Source organism: Podarcis pityusensis (genome assembly GCF_964106645.2).
Source record: "Podarcis pityusensis genome assembly, chromosome: 7".
NCBI lineage: Eukaryota > Metazoa > Chordata > Lepidosauria > Squamata > Lacertidae > Podarcis > Podarcis pityusensis.
Window position 1 is genome coordinate 42,345,568 of NC_138031.1, and position 20,034 is coordinate 42,365,601.

At 40.4% G+C, this 20,034-nt stretch overlaps 1 long non-coding RNA gene across 1 annotated transcript in view; it reads right to left on the reverse strand.

Annotated features, from left to right (window-relative positions):
• The window catches only part of LOC308481778, a 21,771-nt gene extending 3,684 nt beyond the window's left edge, over positions 1–18,087 (reverse strand). The window contains exon 1 of the long non-coding RNA XR_013988888.1: positions 17,587–18,087. This is a non-coding gene — a long non-coding RNA (uncharacterized lncRNA). The remainder of the gene's footprint in view (positions 1–17,586) is intronic.
• Between the last annotated feature and the right edge of the window lie 1,947 nt (positions 18,088–20,034).

Here is a 20,034-nt window from a genome sequence, read left to right on the forward strand (position 1 = left end):
TGAGCACATTGTGAGGTTTATAAGAATGCTTCTTCATTAAGCATAGTTGAAGCAAACATGCAAAGAAACAAAACAAAAAAACAAACAAGCCAAGGCATAGCAAAGAAAAAGGTGGTGCTTGGGAGTCAAATCTGACAAGGTATGCTTGAAGAATTTGATCTTTACAAATTCCTCTACAAAATGACCTCATCCATATTTCATGGACTGGTACACAGATCAGAACTTAGGCTGCAAGTCTAACTATGTCTACTTAGAATTTGTTGTTATTGTTGTTTAGTCGTTTAGTCGTGTCCGACTCTTCGTGACCCCATGGACCAGAACACGCCAGGCACTCCTGTCTTCCCCTGCCTCCCGCAGCTTGGTCAAACTCATGTTAGTAGCTTCGAGTTAAGTCCTATTAGAATTAAGTCCTATTAAATTCAGTAGGGCTTGCTCCTAGGAAAGTAGAATTAGGACTGCAACCTTAGTTATCTACTACTGAATATGGTACTTCTCCAAATATTGTGATACAGTAAAAAAAAAAAGTATCAAAATGCACATTTATGTATTTACAACATGTCATTTGAGAGAATTTTTTTTTTTAGCACCCTCAAACTAATGTAGAAATGAAACTGAACATAATTTTATGGGTTCAAAAATATGCAGAAGTGTTGTGGACTGGAAATAGAAGTGGTTTTTTATATTTTCAGGGGGGAAACAACTGTTTCTTCTCTTTCCAAGAAACCTTTGATGCATCCAGAGATCCTCCTTACACCTGCTACAGTGCAATCTGATTGAGGCTGCAATCCTATACAGTCTCTTACCTGAGATCAAGCTTTGATATTTTATATTGTGGCGTAACCATGCATAGAATTGCTTTGCATATCTACGTAACACCTCCTCAACTCCATTTTAAAACTATCACACTTTTAACATCATGTCGAGCAGCATCTTTTTCTTCACTTCTGCTTTGTTTTTGCAAAAGTCTAGCCAGAAGAACTTGAACGTTTGCTCATTATTTTGTGACAATTAAGTTATTTACCCTAAATGAACCAATGCAAAACATTTTCATCTCCCATTCTTACTTTCTGGTTCATGCTCTTGTATGATAGGTTAAGAGAAACAATGCATTCCCATGTAGCCCACTTCAAATACAAGCAGTTGAATTGGTGCCAGGAAATTTGGGTCCATTGTGTTCACAAGGGTGGGATTTTAAAAAGCAACAATGTGAAGGCTCTGGAGCATGGAAAGCAGAGGATGAAATGTTACTCATGAGTAGCTTTAGGTTAAATCGTGCCTACAACAGCCATATTGAAACACTTGATTTAATATCTTTTTATTCTTTAAAAGAATTAACTTGAAAGGTCACATTAAGGCTCATTCCATCAGAGACATATCCTGGAAAATATCTCGATTCACATCAGTTCCCATCCGAGAGATTTTCAGAGCTACTGTTCACTCCGAGACAGTTAAAACTGTATTGTTTAAATTCAATGTTGCATAATAATTTAAAGTTTAGCCTTGTGGTTTCCCAGAACTGGTAAAAGTGACCCAGCCTTTGCTTTCTGCTATTTGTGATTGGGAAAGAGATTAGTGTTCTGGAAGAATTTTTGCTGAAAGGTCCCCAACACAGAAAGTCAGTGTGTTGTAGTGGTTGGACGATGGTGGGAGAGACCCAGATTCAGGTCCACACTCACCCATGGAGCTCACTGGCTGATCTTGCTCTCAACATTCCTCACAGGGTGGTTGTGTGCATAAATAAGGGAGGAGCATGTATGCTCCCTTGAATGTTGAGAGGAAATGAGGAATATTAATAAATAAAACCAGTAAGTCAGAGTGAGAAAGTGTTTACAGCTCGAATGAAGACGAAGAACGGATGAGAAGTGGCCCCAGTCAATATCCAGTAGCCTATGATGCCCAAGAACTGCTGTAGAACTGTACTTCTAACATTCCTGCTGCTCATCTGGTGACAATGACACGTCCCTGCTAGATTTGGATTATTCTGGAAAGAAATGACTGTTACAGTAGAGTGTGGCTTTTGTGCCACTCCCTGCTACATAGTGTTTGCTTTATCCACCTGAATCTTGTCTTGATTTTTACTAGCATTTCCAAGTTCCTTTCTTTCAAGCCTGATCTTCAGGAATGTTGATAGGCCTTGAGATTGTGGCATGTGCAGGTAGCATAAGAACCTTGTTACTCCACCTTCTCCAGCCCAGCTGCTGATTCATATCTCCATCTTACACTTTCTTCTTCAAGACCAGTATATTGATATGAGTTTGATGAAACTTAGTCACACAGGACAACTTGCAAGAGGTTGTGTTTATAAGAGGCACATGAACAACAAGCAAATTCTTTGTAAACTCTCATACCTGGGGAAATCTAAGTATACAAGGTCAGTTGAAAAGGTCTTTTAAAATAATCTTTTCCAAGAGAGTTACCATCTTATGCACATTTTGTCTTGTATGTGAGGTAGTATGAGCATGTTATTTCTTTTACAGAAAAATGAAAATAGCAAATTGGGATTTTAGTTGCTTTTACATTTTTTTCCTCTTTTTAAAATTATGGTTATTCACCCATACATTCCCTCTCTGAGTATTCATTTAGAAGGGAGGTTTTGTAATAGTCACATTTAATTTATCAGGGTGCAATAATTTGTGTTTCCCAAGCATCTCGCAGACTTTGGTTCATTATACTATTGTTTCACATGAGTAAGTTAGCAAAGTTTGGATTGATTGACTCTAATTAACTAAAACTGGTTCCAGGCTGTGCATCTATTGTCATGGTAGCTAGCCACAAAGCCCCAAACTGTTCCATAATGGCAGTGTAAGGTAATATCGATATGAAAACTCTAACAAATTCTTAACATTGGTTTATGCTACTTGAAGAAAAATAACTGAAGTGGGAGAGTATAATGGAGAAGGTACTAGTCAAAGCAATGTTCTTTAAAATGGAGTTATCCCTCTACTACTGGTTTATATACTCCTAGGAACTCATGCCTGTCAAAAGATTGGATATTACAGTTTACACCAGGAGTTTTGAGGCAGTCATCAAGAGCAGTCCTACACAAAATGTGTTACACTATCAAGTCTTGAGGATATGATGATTGCTAGCTCCTACAGTTACACATCTGGTTACTACCAGGACCTGGTATCTCAGGCACAAATGTGGATCCAAAAATGGATGCAAAATCTTTAAGCCCCAGCGACAATCTTTACTTCGGTTGCCTGGGTTCACTGGATAAGCACCAATACTGCAACAACTGGATCACCTAATCACCCCATCATGTGACCAACATATCACATGAAGACTCACTAGAACCACTCTCAAGTAGTCTTCCAAATTCACCCCAGGTCCTACAGTAAAGTCAGCAGTATGTTAAATGGAATCAAAGATGATTATCTCCCGGTGTAAATGGTCAACCAGGACCCCACGCATAGACTCACTCCCATACCAAGTTACAAGCCAAAGCAGCAAACAGCCAGGTGAGACCCCCAGAAGATGAACCAAAAATGAACCTCTGGTGCATCAGATTTTGTCTTTGTTCACGTCAGACATTAAATATAAAAGTTTCCAAATAGAGACAACTTGAGTATGCCAGGTCAATCACCACTTGATACAGCTCCACTGGTCAATACTTCATTCTGTGATTGGATTTTGCCCAAGTGCAATGATCAGCAATTTGCCTGTACTGTAAATGGAATATTTAAAGGCATGTCTCCTCCATTATGTTGTGCCATGTGAATTAGCATTGTCAGAGGAGGCCCTTCTTAAGGTAACCCTCATTTGTGGCAGTGAAAACAGGAGTGAGTTGATCTTATAGTACACCTCTGTAGAGTCCCCTCTCTTTTGGATTACCTTCCCAGATAAATGTGCCTGCCTGACTCCATTGCTAGTTTCAGGAATTCATCCAAGACTTTCTGTTTTCACTGTAAATTCTGTGTGTCAAACTGCAGTAGCTCTTGGGGAGCAAACATTTGCTGTTTATGAGTATAAAAATAAATGACAAAGAAATGAACTCCGAGAGCTTGTACAATTACCTATTTGAAGTGCAGGTCAAGCTGACCCAGACCGTGACCATTCAGTGGTATGTGTGTTATGACAAGGCCCTGGCTTTACCGTACTGCTTTACTGCCAACACACTGATGTGTAGAGGAAGCCTTCCCTGAACAGCTTCTAATCTCAGAGTATGGTAAATCATAGCTCAGACTGTTTTGACATGGTTTGAAAGAAGTTATCATGAAAACAACTGCATCAGGTGTAAGGAACCTTTGGCCCTCCAGATGATGTCAATCTATGACTCCCAGAATCCCTGGTCACTGTCCATTCTTGCTGGACCCAATGAGAGTTGTAGTTCAGCAACATCTGGAGGGCCAAAGTTTACTCATTACAGAGCTACTGTGGCAATGAAAGAGATTTCATTGAGAGTAAGGATGAATCCAGGCCAGTAAGAGGCATTGTCACAGCTCAGGGACACAGTTCACTCAAAGATGTCATGGAGCACAGTCAGTAAGGGATTGGTGTGGCCTGAGAGAGTATTGAGAGGTGGGTAGAGAGGTCTGTAGGACTACATTTGGCCCTAGGCCTAAAGTTCCCCAACCCTGATGCCGAGCCTCTCATGTGTGATCATTAGCAAACACATTCCTAAGATGTGGCTATATAATTTTATACTAAAAGTGAATGAACTCTGCAAAGCCTGTAGGGTTCTCTGCGGTCCATGCTATATAATGTACTCCTTATTAACTGCAGACTCGAAAATCTTTACATTGTAGTAATTCACTGTAATGAATACAGTTCTGAATTTCTTTCAAAGCTCATTCCAACCAACATATCATTTCCATCTGAACACAGCGTTGTGTTTCTTTGTAAGCAAAGAACGTCATACCTTGAAAGCTCTACATTAGCAAACAGTTTGCTTTTTCGTCAGCAGCAATCAGTTTTTGAATTCTTTTTTTTTAATCCAACTATGGTTCTCATGGTGTAGTAAATGACATTAGGCTTTTGTAAATTCTTGCAGAATATAACAGATCATTGGTTTTATAACACAGTCACTGTTTTTGCATTTTGATGAGATTATTAGATGCAGTCTTGAATACAACATCCCCAAATACTGTTAGTTAAAAAAAAATAAAAGTTTACTAAATGGTATCTTGTCAACTGTATCTGAAAATCACCATAGTTCCTTTATTCTTCCCTTCATGTGACGGTATTTTTGTAAGCTGATGAGTTCTACCAATATGAGGTTATGAAATCATTACTCTAATCTGTATTTAGGTTTGCTCCTAATGTGTTTATTAAAACATATACAGGGCAAAGAAAGTGGAATATGTTATCCTCTCCATGAATTTATTTCATACATTAACTAAAAGGGGATCAAAACAAGCATGCGTTAGTTAATTTTTGCCCCATCTACTATGAGAACTATTTTCAAGTTGCACAAACCAGCAGAATCAGCAGAGTCTCTGTCTGGCTGATGGTTAGGATGCCACTACCAATATTTGACTCCACAACCAGGTGACTCTGGTGACCAATAAATATGCATTGTTGGTAGAGGTCACATAAACTTATGAGTGACTCAGATGAGAGCCCTCAAAACTCAATGACCAGTTTTGAGCACAATCCTCTTCTCACTCATAAAGCCATGGTCTTTGGTCATTCTGAAATTGAAAGGGACATACAGGTCCATGAATGTCAATGCCAAAAGCATGCTCAACCAAAGAAACACAAACAAGAAATAGAATGTGCATTGTACTGGGGGCAGGGGGAAGAGAAAAATAATATATTTTGTCTCCTTGATATGCACTGTACCATAGTACATTTTATTTTCAGATATAAAATTAAGAAACATCAAGTTTTGATCTGGATGAAAAGTCCCCAGTGTCTTCTCTCACAGAAAACAGATCTTTTCTCTCTCCTGTAGACAGATTGACAATCCCAAATAACAGGAGTGTAATCTAACAATCATTATTTGTGACTAAGCCTCATTGAATTCAATGTAACTTACTTTCAAGTAGGTATGCATAGGTTTGGGCTGTAAGCTCCACTCAACTCAATGGGAACAATTCTGAACAAATGTGTATATGATCCAGCTGTACATCTCATTGAAATCACTAATGATCTGTTTCATAACAAATATTTGTCTCAAAAACTCTATGAACTATGAATGTGGGAGAATCTCATAGACATCCCTGGAACATAAATACATAGCCAAATATATTAGTTGCAACTATTGTTTTCTGGACTGTGCCTTATACACAGACTATAGGTCATGGAAGCTTACATAAAGTGGTTACATTTGGCACTGATTCCTCATCATGTTCAGACTCTAACAAAACATGTGAATCAAATGTCATCATCATTGCAGGCCACACAAGTAGGAGTATGCAAAATCTGCATTTTCCTTATATTTTCCTACCAACATTGATTTGGAAACTACTTGGGAAAAAAATTAATTACAAAATGCAAGAATTCTGCTCTAGAAGTCTTTTTCAACTGAAAATGCCCATATCATGCGTCTAACTGACATGTTCTGTTTCCTTTAGATTTTGACAAAGCACAGTCAGGTCTTCAACTTCACATCCTTTTCTTTAACTCAATGCAGTTCTGCCAATTTACATACAGTTGCAATCGAAATTACTCAACCCCCATTGGAAATCAGGTTTATTATCTAAATTTACATACTTTCAGCTGTTTGCAATGAGCAAATCAAACGAAAGCAATTGAAATAGCTCAACATAATGGATTTTTCAATTGGCTTCCCCAAATTCAGCTGAAAATGCCACTTAGACTGGCTTATCTAGTTTCACTATTATTCAACCCCCCAAATAGAATCCCTCACAACAGCATAACGGCAACCATGGCCCTCCAGAAGCTGCTGACTCCAACTCCTTTCAGCCTCAATGCATGGCCAATGGTCAGGGAATATGGGAGTTTGAGTCCAACACCTGAAGGGCTACAGGTTCCCACCCCACCTGCACCACTTTGCCCTAGAGGAATTTTTAAACAAATATTATTTAGTACATTTTATATGAGGGACGTGGGTGGCGCTGTGGTCTAAACCACTGAGCTTAGGGCTTGCCGATTGGAAGGTCGGCGGTTCAAATCCCCGCGATGGGGTGAGCTCCCGTTGCTCGGTCCCTGCTCCTGCCAACCTAGCAGTTCGAAAGCACATCAAAGTGCAAGTAGATAAATAGGTACTGCTCCAGCAGGAAGGTATACGGCGTTTCCATGCGCTTCTCTGGTTTTGCCAGAAGCAGCTTAGTCATGCTGGCCACATGACCCAGAAAAACTGTCTGCGGACAAACGTCGGCTCCCTTGGCCAGTAAAGCGAGATGAGCGCTGCAACCCCAGAGTCGTTCTCGACTGGACTTAACTGTCAGGGGTCCTTTACCTTTACATGTTATATCCCACCAGTTTTTCACCATGGGAATTCAAGGTGGTCTACATATGGTTTCCAGTTAGTGTCCCATTCAGGCACTGACCATACTCAGACCTACTGCATCACAGTAGCTAAAACCTATGTCCTAGGACTAGAGAGCAGATGCATTGCATTCTAGTTTAATCTATAAGACAACATATCAAAGGAGAATAAGGACAGAAGATGTAGTAAAAGATTAACTTTGTTGAATCTTGGCATGGAGATCCATTCTCCTTTGACAACAGTATACGTATCCATTCAAATCATAGATTATGTAAATTTCTGCAATATACTGAAGTAGCGGAGCTCACTAGCAAGTGCTGAAAACAGAAGAAAACAGTAGCTTAAGTGCTGTGCTTTTATTTTCTCCTTTTTTATTCTGTCAGTGTTTTTATTGCTAGGATTGCTTAATGTGAGCATTATGTCTTGCATCAATTGTGACGAGGGGCAAGTGGCACTTCCACATAATTGTGCTTGTATGATAATCCTTTTCATGTTGTTTTTTTTAAAATGGAGGTGAATGTTGAATGGAAATTGATTAATCAATGGGGTTTCCAATAATAAGGAATAAAGTAGCATTCCAATCTTTTTGATGTCTTGTTTTTTAAAAATAAAAAGAATCTGGCTTCTGTTTTAAGAAGGGACATAAAAAGCTGCTGTTTACCAGATCGGACTGTTATTTATATTGTCTGGCAGTGGCTCTCCAAGGAGGGTTGGAAGGATTTCTCAATTTCAGTCCTCTCGGTTTCTCATTTTTCCAGTCTTAAATTCAGATCTCCACATTTCTGCAGCAATTTGCAGTTTTTCTTTTCAAAACTCCTCATGAGCAGTGAGAGAATTCAGGTTCGCCAGCACACACCTTGGCATGGTTTTCCTTAGAATGATGGCCATTCGAGAGGGTGATATCTTTCTGATACATGGTTTATTTACATATATATATATATATATATATATATATATATATATATATATATACCAGCTGAATATAAGAGGAATAGACCTGCAGCACCAACTCTCCAACAGATCTTGTTCCCCAATTAGGTTTCTAAGGCCCCTTCGCCCACCCACTGAGCCATAGCTTTGGATTTAGCACAGAGAACAAGCTAAGTATCTGTGTTTTCTCAGCAGAAGAGAGGATTAGCCCAGCTCTATTGTTTCCTGATATCACCTCCAGCCAATGTGGTGGGGTGTGGGGAAGCCTGCCCAGTTTAGCTCTCATCTGAAAGCATCTCCAGCTGGTAGTTTCTCCAGCAGCCAGTCACCTATATGCTTTAGTCTCGCAAAGAAATCATTAGCAGATCTGGCTGTAACTATGGAGTTAAGAAAGAGACTCGTTTGACCACTTAGAATCATAGAATCATAGAGTTGGAAGAGACCACAAGGGCCATCGAGTCCAACCCCCTGCCAAGCAGGAAACACCATCAGAGCACTCCTGACATATGGTTGTCAAGCCTCTGCTTCAAGACCTCCAAAGAAGGAGACTCCACCACACTCCTTGGAAGCAAATTCCACTGTCGAACAGCTCTTACTGTCAGGAAGTTCTTCCTAATGTTTAGGTGGAATCTTCTTTCTTGTAGTTTGGATCCATTGCTCCGTGTCCGCTTCTCTGGAGCAGCAGAAAACAACCTTTCTCCCTCCTCTATGTGACATCCTTTTATATATTTGAACATGGCTATCATATCACCCCTTAACCTCCTCTTCTCCAGGCTAAACATGCCCAGCTCCCTTAGCCGTTCCTCATAAGGCATCGTTTCCAGGCCTTTGACCATTTTGGTTGCCCTCCTCTGGACACGTTCCAGTTTGTCAGTGTCCTTCTTGAACTGTGGTGCCCAGAACTGGACACAGTACTCCAGGTGAGGTCTGACCAGAGCAGAATACAGTGGCACTATTACTTCCCTTGATCTAGATGCTATACTCCTATTGATGCAGCCCAGAATTGCATTGGCTTTTTTAGCTGCCGCGTCACACTGTTGGCTCATGTCAAGTTTGTGGTCAACCAAGACTCCTAGATCCTTTTCACATGTACTGCTCTCAAGCCAGGTGTCCCCCATCTTGTATTTGTGCCTCTCATTTTTTTTGCCCAAGTGCAATACTTTACATTTCTCCCTGTTAAAATTCATCTTGTTTGTTTTGGCCCAGTTCTCTAATCTGTCAAGGTCGTTTTGAAGTGTGATCCTGTCCTCTGGGGTGTTAGCCACCCCCCCCCCCCCAGTTTGGTGTCATCTGCAAATTTGATCAGGATGCCCTTGAGTCCATCATCCAAGTCGTTGATAAAGATGTTGAATAAGACCGGGCCCAAGACAGAACCCTGTGGCACCCCACTAGTCACTCTTCTCCAGGATGAAGAGGAACCATTGATGAGCACCCTTTGGGTTCGGTCAGTCAGCCAGTTACAAATCCTCTGAGTGGTAGCATAGTCAAGACCGCATTTTACCAGCTTCTTTACAAGAATATCATGGGGCACCTTGTCAAATGCCTTGCTGAAATCAAGGTAGGCTACATCCACTGCATTCCCTTCATCTACCAGGCTTGTAATTCTGTCAAAAAACGAGATCAGGTTAGTCTGACATGACTTATTTTTCAGAAATCCATGCTGACTATTGGTGATCACAGCATTCCTTTCTAGGTGCTCACAGACTGTTTGCTTAATGATCTGCTCCAGAATCTTCCCTGGTATTGATGTCAGACTGACTGGGCGGTAATTATTTGGGTCCTCTCTTTTCCCCTTTTTGAAAATAGGGACAACATTTGCCCTCTTCCAGTCTGCCGGGACTTCACCTGTTCTCCAGGAATTCTCAAAGATGACTGCCAGTGGTTCACATCTGCCAGTTCTTTTAATACTCTTGGATGCAGTTCATCTGGCCCTGGAGACTTGAATACATCTAGAATAGCCAAGTATTCTTGTACTATCTCCTTAGTTATTCTGGGCTGTGTTTCCTCTGCTGAATCATTTGCTCCAAATTCTTCAGGTCGGGCATTGTTTTCTTTATTGGAGAAGACTGAGGCAAAGAAGGCATTGAGGAGTTCAGCCCTTTCTGTGTCCCCTGTTTGCATTTCACCATCTTCTCCTCTGAGTGACCCCACTGTTTCTTTGTTCTTCCTTTTGCTACGAACATACCCATAAAAGCCTTTTTTGTTGCTTTTAACCTCTCTAGCAAGCCTGAGTTCATTAGTTCATTCTGTGCTTTAGCTTTTATGACTTTGTGTCTACACGTGCTGGCTATTTGTTTGAATTCCTCTTTGGTGGTTTCCCCCATTTTCCATTTTTTGTACACATCCTTTTTTAATCTTAACTCAGTTAAAAGTTCTTTAGATAGCCACCCTGGCTTCTTTAGGCACCTTCCATGTTTCCGTCTCATTGGTATTGCCTGAAGTTGTGCTTTTACTATCTCCCTCTTAACAAACTCCCAGCCATAATAAACTCCCTTTCCTTTTAGTATTACTGTCCATGGGATCTCACCCAGCACTTTCCTAAGTTTTATGAAGTCGGCTTTCTTAAAGTCAAGAAATTGAGTCCTAGTATGCTTGGCTGCTCCTTTCCGCTGTATAGTAAACTTCAGAAGAGCATGATCACTCGCGCCTAATGATCCTTCCATTTCTACTCCACTAACCAGGTCATCAACATTGGTTAGGACCAGATCTAAAATGGCTGTTCCTCTTGTTGCTTCTCCCACTTTCTGGACAATGAAGTTGTCTGCAAGGCCAGTGAGGAATCTGTTTGACCTTATGCTCTTGGCTGAGTTTGACATCCAACAAATATCCTGGTAATTGAAGTCCCCCATTACTACTATCTCCCTTCCTTTTGCATGCTTGGCCATCTGTTCCAGGAAGGCATCATCTATGTCCTCCGTTTGGCTTGGGGATCTATAGTAAACTCCCATAATGAGGTCACTGTTATTCTTCTCTCCCTTAATTTTGACCCAAATGCTCTCACTTTGGCTTTGAGGTTCTAAATCTTGGATCTCTTCACAGGTATACACATCCCTGACATATAACGCCACTCCTCCTCCTTTCCTGTCTGGTCTGTTTCTCTGAAATAGATTGTATCCCTCCATTATTACATTCCAATCGTGGGACTTATCCCACCAGGTTTCAGTGATGCCTATTATGTCATATTTAGTTTGCTGTACCAAGAGCTCAAGCTCATCTTGTTTATTTCCCATGCTTTGCACATTAGTGTACAGACATTGAAGTCCATTAATCATTCCCCCGTGTCTCTTATTTAAGGATTTTTTCCTCCCACCACTAGGTCTGCGTGCTGTTTGCTCCATTTGGTCTATGATATTTGGATGATCATCTTCATCAATTGATAGACTCCTACCTTCAGGAGCATTGTCTCCCTCCCCCACATTAGTCAGTTTAAAGCCCTCCTGATGAGGTTTCTGAGATTTTTGGCAAAAACATTCCTCCCAACCGTTGTGAGGTGCAGCCCATCGCTTGCCAGAAGTCCATCTTCAAGAAACTGCAGTCCGTGATCTAAGAATCCAAACCGTTCCTGTTTACACCATTTGCGAAGCCAGCTGTTCACTTCCACTATTTTTCCCTCTCTTCCTTGGCCACGTCGTTCAACTGGGAGGACAGATGAGATGACAATTTGTGCATTTAATTGCTTCAATTTCCTGCCCAGAGCCTCGTAGCCACTTAGTGGCCTCACTTTCAACAAAACCCCATATTACAACTATAAAACCACAGACTTGGAGGGGACCCAAAGATAGCATCCAAAACAACCAACCACTCTCCCCCACCAGTTGTTAAGTGGTAGGAAATCCTTTTTGCTTAATAGAACATGACCTATGTCAATATATACAGATCATTCTGTACTAATACAAAAATATGTTGAATAATGCCTGCAGTATGAAAACTAGGCATGCCATTTCCAGTTAAGTTCCATAATAGCGCCGAGGGTGGCAGGCAACATGGGAAGATCCCCAAGAGCTGTGTGGCTTGGATTGTTTGAACAACCACAACTTACCTCCCATTCTTACACAGGAGGAGCATAATTATTTTCAAAGAGTAAATGCGTAAAATGATGAGGAGCCATTGCTCTAGCACTGTTATAAGATGCTAACTGGTGATGTATTTAATCCCAGAGATGCTTGACATTCAAAGAGTGAGTGATGTACGGCAGAGCATTTGTATGGGCCATCTGGAGATGTACACCAAACTCCACACTTGATGAGGAACTGAAACTTCTGATTCCAAGACCTAAATATGCATCAATCTCCGCTCTGGTTTTAATTGATTCCTAACAAGAAGAATTTTGGCAAACCGCAACATGCTTTTGTGTGAAATGCCTCTGTTGTTACAATATCATAAATTGTTTTTAATCATTTGCACATATTATCGTGTGATGGCAACCACAGATCTGTTGAAATGAATATAAGATTCTGATTAGGAAAAAAATGGTTTTGCAACTTACTTATTTATATTTTAAAAATGGTTTTGCAACTTATTTATTTATATCAAAACTTATTTATTTATATTATATTTATTTATATCAATTATATTATTTATATCAATTATATTATATTCACCTGCTTTTCATCAAATGAACAATGCCAGGGCAGGGTACATGAAAAACCAGTACAACAAATTCATAAACTGAGAGAGAGAGAAATCTCCAAAAACAGAAACCTCTTACCATTTACCAGTACTTAAAATATTCAACATGTTTTGTTATGCTCTGGGATGTTACAGGGCAGTAATTTATAAGATGGAAATTATGAATATATTTTTGCTCTCCCATTAGCTTTTACAGAATCTTTTCCTGTGTACAGGAATGCTGCTAAGGTCCTAAGGAGCATGGACTCTTCTTTTAATCTTTGTACATTTCATGTGAAGGTCTGGAGTGGGTTTCTGAATGAATTCAGCTGGGCACACTTTGAAGCCTCCCTGTGATGAGGAACCCTGAAGACTTTTCAAATGAATGCCTTTAGAAAGACTCTTTAGACCTTTGTACTAAACATGTCAAAGTCTGATGAGGAACCTGTGCACCCAGGAATGTTGGGGACCAGGCATGAGGGGATGCCTGCCCCCCACCCCATTCTTGGTGAATAGGACCCGCATTGCTCCCTAACCTACCAGTCCAGCTATTATCATCCACCAAATCATTCCCTTATTCCCATCCAGGTCATCATGCACCCCAGTGCCCCTGGTTTCATCTTTGAAGCTGGAGGGCCCTGCTCCTTCCTACTTGATATGGGACATAATTTTGAATGAACTTCCCTGGGAGACCAACCTGAGGCATTAGATCATACCGTATTTCTATATACTAAAAAAAACCTTCTAGCCAGCCCCAGTTTACAATGTGCTGAGAAGCTCCCTAATTCTCCGTTAATCTTGTATAACATGCAAAAATGAGTGTTGATTTCTGTAAAGTCCTGGAATTCATTACTACACCAAACAATGCACGCGAATATGTCCAGGCCTATGCCAAGTTACAGAGAATAGATGAACAGCTTGGATCTTTTTATCAGCATCCCGGAGAGGGGTGGTATTATTTGGCAGGGGTAGGGGGTGCTCTGGGCCTCTGTGTTCTTTCTGCTACTAAAGAGCAGCCCCGTCATGGAGCATCCTTTGCTGGAAAGAGGAGCCAAGAAGATGGCCTTGGCAAAATAGAGGAGAAGCTGCAGATGCCCTGTCTGCTTATTTGGTGCTGCTGGTGGCAACATGACAAGAGACTAGAACCCTGCTTAGTGGAGCCTGTGCTGAGCATTTCACTTTCCTGACAATTAATCTGGAAATCTTCCTAACTTATACATCTGCTCATCTAATTAACACACTGCGGGATAAAGCTAAGTAAAGATGGACTGAAAAGAGGATAATTTGTTCTTTTTCTTTTTTTACTTGCATTTCCCTTAAAGCTTTGGGAGATTCCCCTGCCTTTGCCAACAAGTGTTTGGCTACCACAGAGACAGACAGATGTGCACCTCTCCACCAAATAGTCACATATGTGCTCTCTGTGCCCCATTAATGCCCTGCCTACCTGTATAATATAGCACTGGACTGGGTCTTAAAAAAAAAAGGTATATCTGCAGCATTCAAGAGTTATGGCTCGGTTTCGATTCTACTCAGCTGCTTTCAGCCCACCTCAGTTCTCGCAGATCTTTTCCAGTCGTACTTCTTAGAAAGTCTTTTGTCCCAAAGTGTACTCTCTAGATTTGCATTTTGGTGGAGCTGCCAGCTAGAGAATGCAAGCAATGAATGTCAGGTAAACTACATTTATAGCCAACAAATATTTGTTTCCTTTGCAGGTATGGGGAGCTATAAAAATTGGTTATAATATCCAATACATCTCTGTCTGTCTGCTGAAATGTAAAGTGTGAATCAGAAGCATGGATTTTATCTGCAGTCATCTCTGCATATTGGAGCATATGCTTCAGATTGCACCATAAGTAGGATTTGTGAGTTTCTCTTGCCAACCCCCCTTTTCTTTTTCTTTCCTGTTTGCGCAGATATCCAAAAAGGTAATGTCCAAATCCACACTAAGGTTGTATCCACTTTTAGTCAGAGCAGACTCACTGAAATGAATAGGCATGTCTTTTCTGAGCAGCTGGCGATAACCCTAATTCTACTATTTGTGCCGCATGACATTTTATTTTCCTTTTTCTTAGCATTTCCATTGGACTGCACCATCATTCCCTCATTAGCAAAGGAAACTGCAAGGGAATGGCGTAGATTAACTACCTATTCAAAGGCTAGAAATGTAAGCAAATGTATTAAGGAATTAAATCCCATTGAACTCTGTGGATTTTACTTAGGAGTAAACACGCTCTTTGATCACCTTGCATGCTGCTGCTGCTGCTGCTGCTGCTGCTGCTTTTTGCAGTGGGACATTGGGATTCTTCTCAAAGCACAAACCTTTGAGAAAAAACACCATACCAGGGACACAGAGGATAAACATCTTTAAGGCAGTTAGTTCCTCTTGAGATCGCACACTACTTCAGAGTCTTCATGCTTCAAGACATACATTAGCCAGGGCTTGTTCTGTACCTCTGTCCCATCCACTTGAACTTCATTTTCCTTTCTGCCTCACCAAAGATATTTATCTTTGCTACCATTGCCATAGAGAAGCCAGATTGGAGGAAGGAGACAGACAAATGTATACCGCATCAATGGAGAATTCATTGCAGCGGGAAGGTGCAGAATACAGTGGGGGACAGAGAAATGGAGGAGTGGCTGGAGAAAACATGCAGAAATATGCATGAGATTGAGAGACACAGGGGAGTCATGGTTATCAAAATGCAAAGCATTATTTAGTTCTAACTCTGTGTTAATGACATCACTGGTTCGAAGTGCACACACTGATATATTTGCTCAGTTCAGAGAAGAGGCTGGATGGAAAACAGAACAAAATATTTTCTATATAGTCCACCTAGGTTGCTGAGTGGAACCCTCCTAACTGTACCACAGTCTATTGAGCTTGCGTTGGCCAGGATTCAAAGGAGGGTCTTTGTTGTGGCACCTAATTTGTGGCATGAACTTCCTATGGAAACCGGGCGAGTGTCAATGATGGGTTGCTATTCTGGGCAGTTTAAAAAAAATAAATCTCTTTACCCTGCTAGTTTCCTGACTGTTGACATCGAGTATGTTTATGTTTTGTTTTGTTCTGACTGCTATAGCAGCTACTGAAATTATATGGCAATCTGGATGTTTTAACTGTTGTTATTTGATTATCTTAAAACTTTATGTATATTATGATCTGCTTTGAGAATTCCAAATGAAATTGGTGTATAATTTTTAAAGATAAAAATAAGAAATATGAATAAGTAAATGAATAAGATCTTTCAAAAGAAGCATCAGTAAAAAGGGAGGAGTAGTGTGAACACACACCAAAGGGCTGCAATAGCACTTTATTATTACTATTATTATTTATTACATTTGTATATCCCCTTCATCTATAGATCTCAGGGCGGTGCGCATCATAAAAATACAATATAAAAATTTTAAGCATATTCCACCATTCTTTGGTCCTGACTTCTGATGCCATATTGGGTCTGCATTTTCAGTAGGGTCATGACCACTTTTGCTGCCACATGTTATTATATAGTTGCCAGAAAGTCAAGTGCAGAAGAGGGATTAGCTCCAGAATTCCAAAGGTCCTTAAGCCATCTAGGTCCACTTGAAGCACTTCATCATGTGCCCTCAGATTTTTGAATGACACTACCTGGTTACACATCTCAGTGGTCTCAAAGCCTCTGAGCAAAAAAAAAAAATCTGGAAGATTCATGCTTCTCAAGGATATCTGGCTATTAGTTAGTTTATAAAGAAAGTTAATATTCCCTTTTGCTAAGTGAATTATATTTTCTCTCCTTAAATATCCACCTGTGATAGAGGTTTAACCAGTGGTTCAGGTAGAGTATCCGTGGCTGATCCCAGCATCACATTTTCATCCACATTTCTTATATTGATTTCCTTATCTTCTTATTACCTTCCTCCTTGCTAGGCACAGGATAATAGAAAAATGGAGATAATGAAGGATACAAAAACATTCATTCTGTCATGGATGGATATTTGATTTTGGTAATGAACAACCAAGGCTCTAATATAATTGGCAGACTTACTTGCCTGTGCGTGGGCACTTAAACAGAGAGGGTATTTTGACAGCCCAGCATTGATTAAATTGGTCTTTAATTGAAGTAACCAAGTCTTAGCAATGCTGTAAATACTACATTAATTTCAAAACAGTGTTAATTGCAAAAAATTTATTAATGAAAATAATTCAACATTATTTTCATAATTGCTGATTAAGAAATTGTTTTGGTCTTAAACTGTAATTACATAGCAATTATATTTTGTTTTGTTATAAATATACTACAAGTATGCTACAGTTACCACTGTGTGCTACATGAGACACAGTCTTTCCCTCCACAGTGGTGGCTGCTTAATTAAAATATTAATGTTGTCCTCATATTCACAATACTTCCCATACTTTATACATCAATATGCAATGTAGTGCATAGTGTGTCAGACACACTTCAGTTAATTTCTGGAAAAATAAAATAATGTGCAAGCAAAGTAACTACCACAGTGGTATTTTTCTCTCTGCCCAAGCAATGTCAGATTAGTGATGGAGCTGGCATCACACAGCACTTATGGAAGAATATAGGGTTATAGAGAATGGATAGTCCTTGTCCTGTTCTAACTTGGCTCAAGGTTCCCAGGGGCAGCCAGGCTAAAGAAGTGGCACTTACTGGAATGGCAGGATCAAGTCCAGAAAAGAAGAATGAAGTCCAGTGGTCAAGTAGGCTGGCAAGATAAAGTCCAGAAAAGAAGAATGAAGTCCAATGGTCAAGTAGGCTATGCTGGATCACAACCAGCAAGGGAAGGGAAGGTCGCTCAGGACCCAGGAGAGGTCACTGTGGCAAGGGCTAACTGGAAATCACCCAAAGAGAGCTGTTGACTCAGCAGCATGCTGAACTCTTCTGAAGACTAGTTGGTTAGCCGGCTGTTAACTTCATCCACTCTGAGCTGCAATCTGTTTCTTAAAGGGACATTGCTTGATTTGGTAGCCTCTAGATCCTATGCCATGGGAGCAATGAGAACTTCATCAAGGGTGTGCCCTCTGAATCTGAAAAAAAAATAATCAGGCAAAACAATGCCCTTTGACTTGAATGGTCCTGGAGCAGGGGGTGATGCCTGCCTAGGCAATTCCTTCTTCCCTTCCCTGAGTCTTCCTCTGAGCCAGAAGGGCACTGAGGCCAGACAGCATTGTGATTGTCTTCAGTTATGTGATTGTGCCTTGGATACACTCCAAAACTCCACATGGTTCAAATGCAGGCAATGAGTTCCATGAGAACAGAAGTGCCCTGAGCTCTTCATACAAGAGGACATGCACAGCACCAGTGTGCCTGCAAAGCATTCCAGAAACTAAAGAGACAAACTTGAAGAGTCCAGAGTACATATTGGAGTCCCAGCATATATCTCCTAGCTATCAGACTGGTTTAGGTCTGACCTGAAATCTATATATGTGTTGAGGAAGGGGATTATTCTGATGTTTGCTCAGGGGTCTGTGATTTTTCTCAGCACACCAATACATAATGGTATGTGACATTTCAAGGGAGAAAGTGTACTTCGTGGAGAAGCAAAAAGAAAACAACATGTCATGTAACTTGTCTACCCATCACCTCAAAATGTGAATCCAGTGTTTGATTTTGTTATTAAATGAAGTGCAAGAGCATGGCTAGGGCTGCAGGAGTGACATGTTTGCTCTGAAATTAAATCTAGAGGGTGTATTCTAGTCCCAATTTTGCCCAATGTTTACTTGATTTCTTACATTCCAGATTCAGGGATGGGATCTTCATGGGCTTTTAACATAGGGTTGTGTCTATGAGATTATAAAAGCTAGACTGCATAAACCAGGTACAGCTTTAATTAAAGAGAGGCTAACCATCCTCTCTCACCCCCCAGAAAGTATCTTCATAATAAATAGATGAAATGCCCCACTGATAACTTCTACTATGGATTCATTCCTTCATTCCATTTTTTCTTTATCCCTTCAATTTCCAATCTACAACTGAAACTTCTACAATGTTTTATTGAACTGGATATCAGAAGACATCAATTTGCGACAGCCTCATAAAAAATAAAATAAAACTGTGATACAGAAGAGAAACCGCTGTATCAGACACACTTCAATTCCCTTCTACCCCTACCTCAGTGCTCCCGTCAGAAATATCATCAGCCACTGAGGCTGGAAAACAAAATCTCAACTCAAATGCTATTAATACAATAGTCTGAAACTTTCAATACATCCTATGCCTGTTCTAAAATTAAATATTCATTGGTAGCAAGCTTATGTAAAAGGGTGCCAGAGTTCAAAACAGGAATGCGTATAGGAGATAAAGAGACAGACGGAAGGGGAAAGAAAGCAGTAGAAACGAAGACTGTGGCCAGACTGTTCTGACTCTGATTGCCGTGGATGTTACCAATTTGAACGCATGTTAGGGATACATAGCTGAGCAAAATCCGTGAAAATTGGGGATCACAAGTCATATGCTTTAATTAAAAAAAAAAAATACAGGGACCTTTTATGGTCATGAAATGGGATTTCTAGTTCTGTCTTTCAGCCTTCTTATCACACATGTATTACGTGCATTTTGTCAGGCATTGCCAGAGAGGTGCAGGATGATCAGCTTGCATAGCAACTGAATTATGCCCATAATTAGGCCTAGAGTCAGTAGCTTGATGTTGGGCAGTAAATTGTGCATGTCTCCTTTTTTTTGTTCTTCACATAATAGACCTTTGGCAATAGCTTATTGTAGCTTATTGTAACAGACAACTGAAGTGTTTATCTTGTGATAATTACACTGCTCTTTAAAAAATAAAATAAAATGAGAGTGTATTATCAAATGGATTTGCAGCAGGTACCACAGTGGAAGCTCTGGATTGGATACTGGTTTCTGCAGCTTGAAGCCATTTGCTTCAGCTCCAAAAAAAGAAAAAGCCTTTAAAATGCCACCCAAAGAAATAGATGAAACCTTGCCCTTACCAGAGTATTGCAATGGCCCCAGGTGGCCCTTTAGGAGCCAGGAGGGGGGAGAGCGAGGGCACTGCTATTGGCAAACCACTAATGACCCCATTACCTCAGTTAGAACAGACACCAGAGCATGTGTTGTCCCCTTTCACCAGCACTTGGCCTG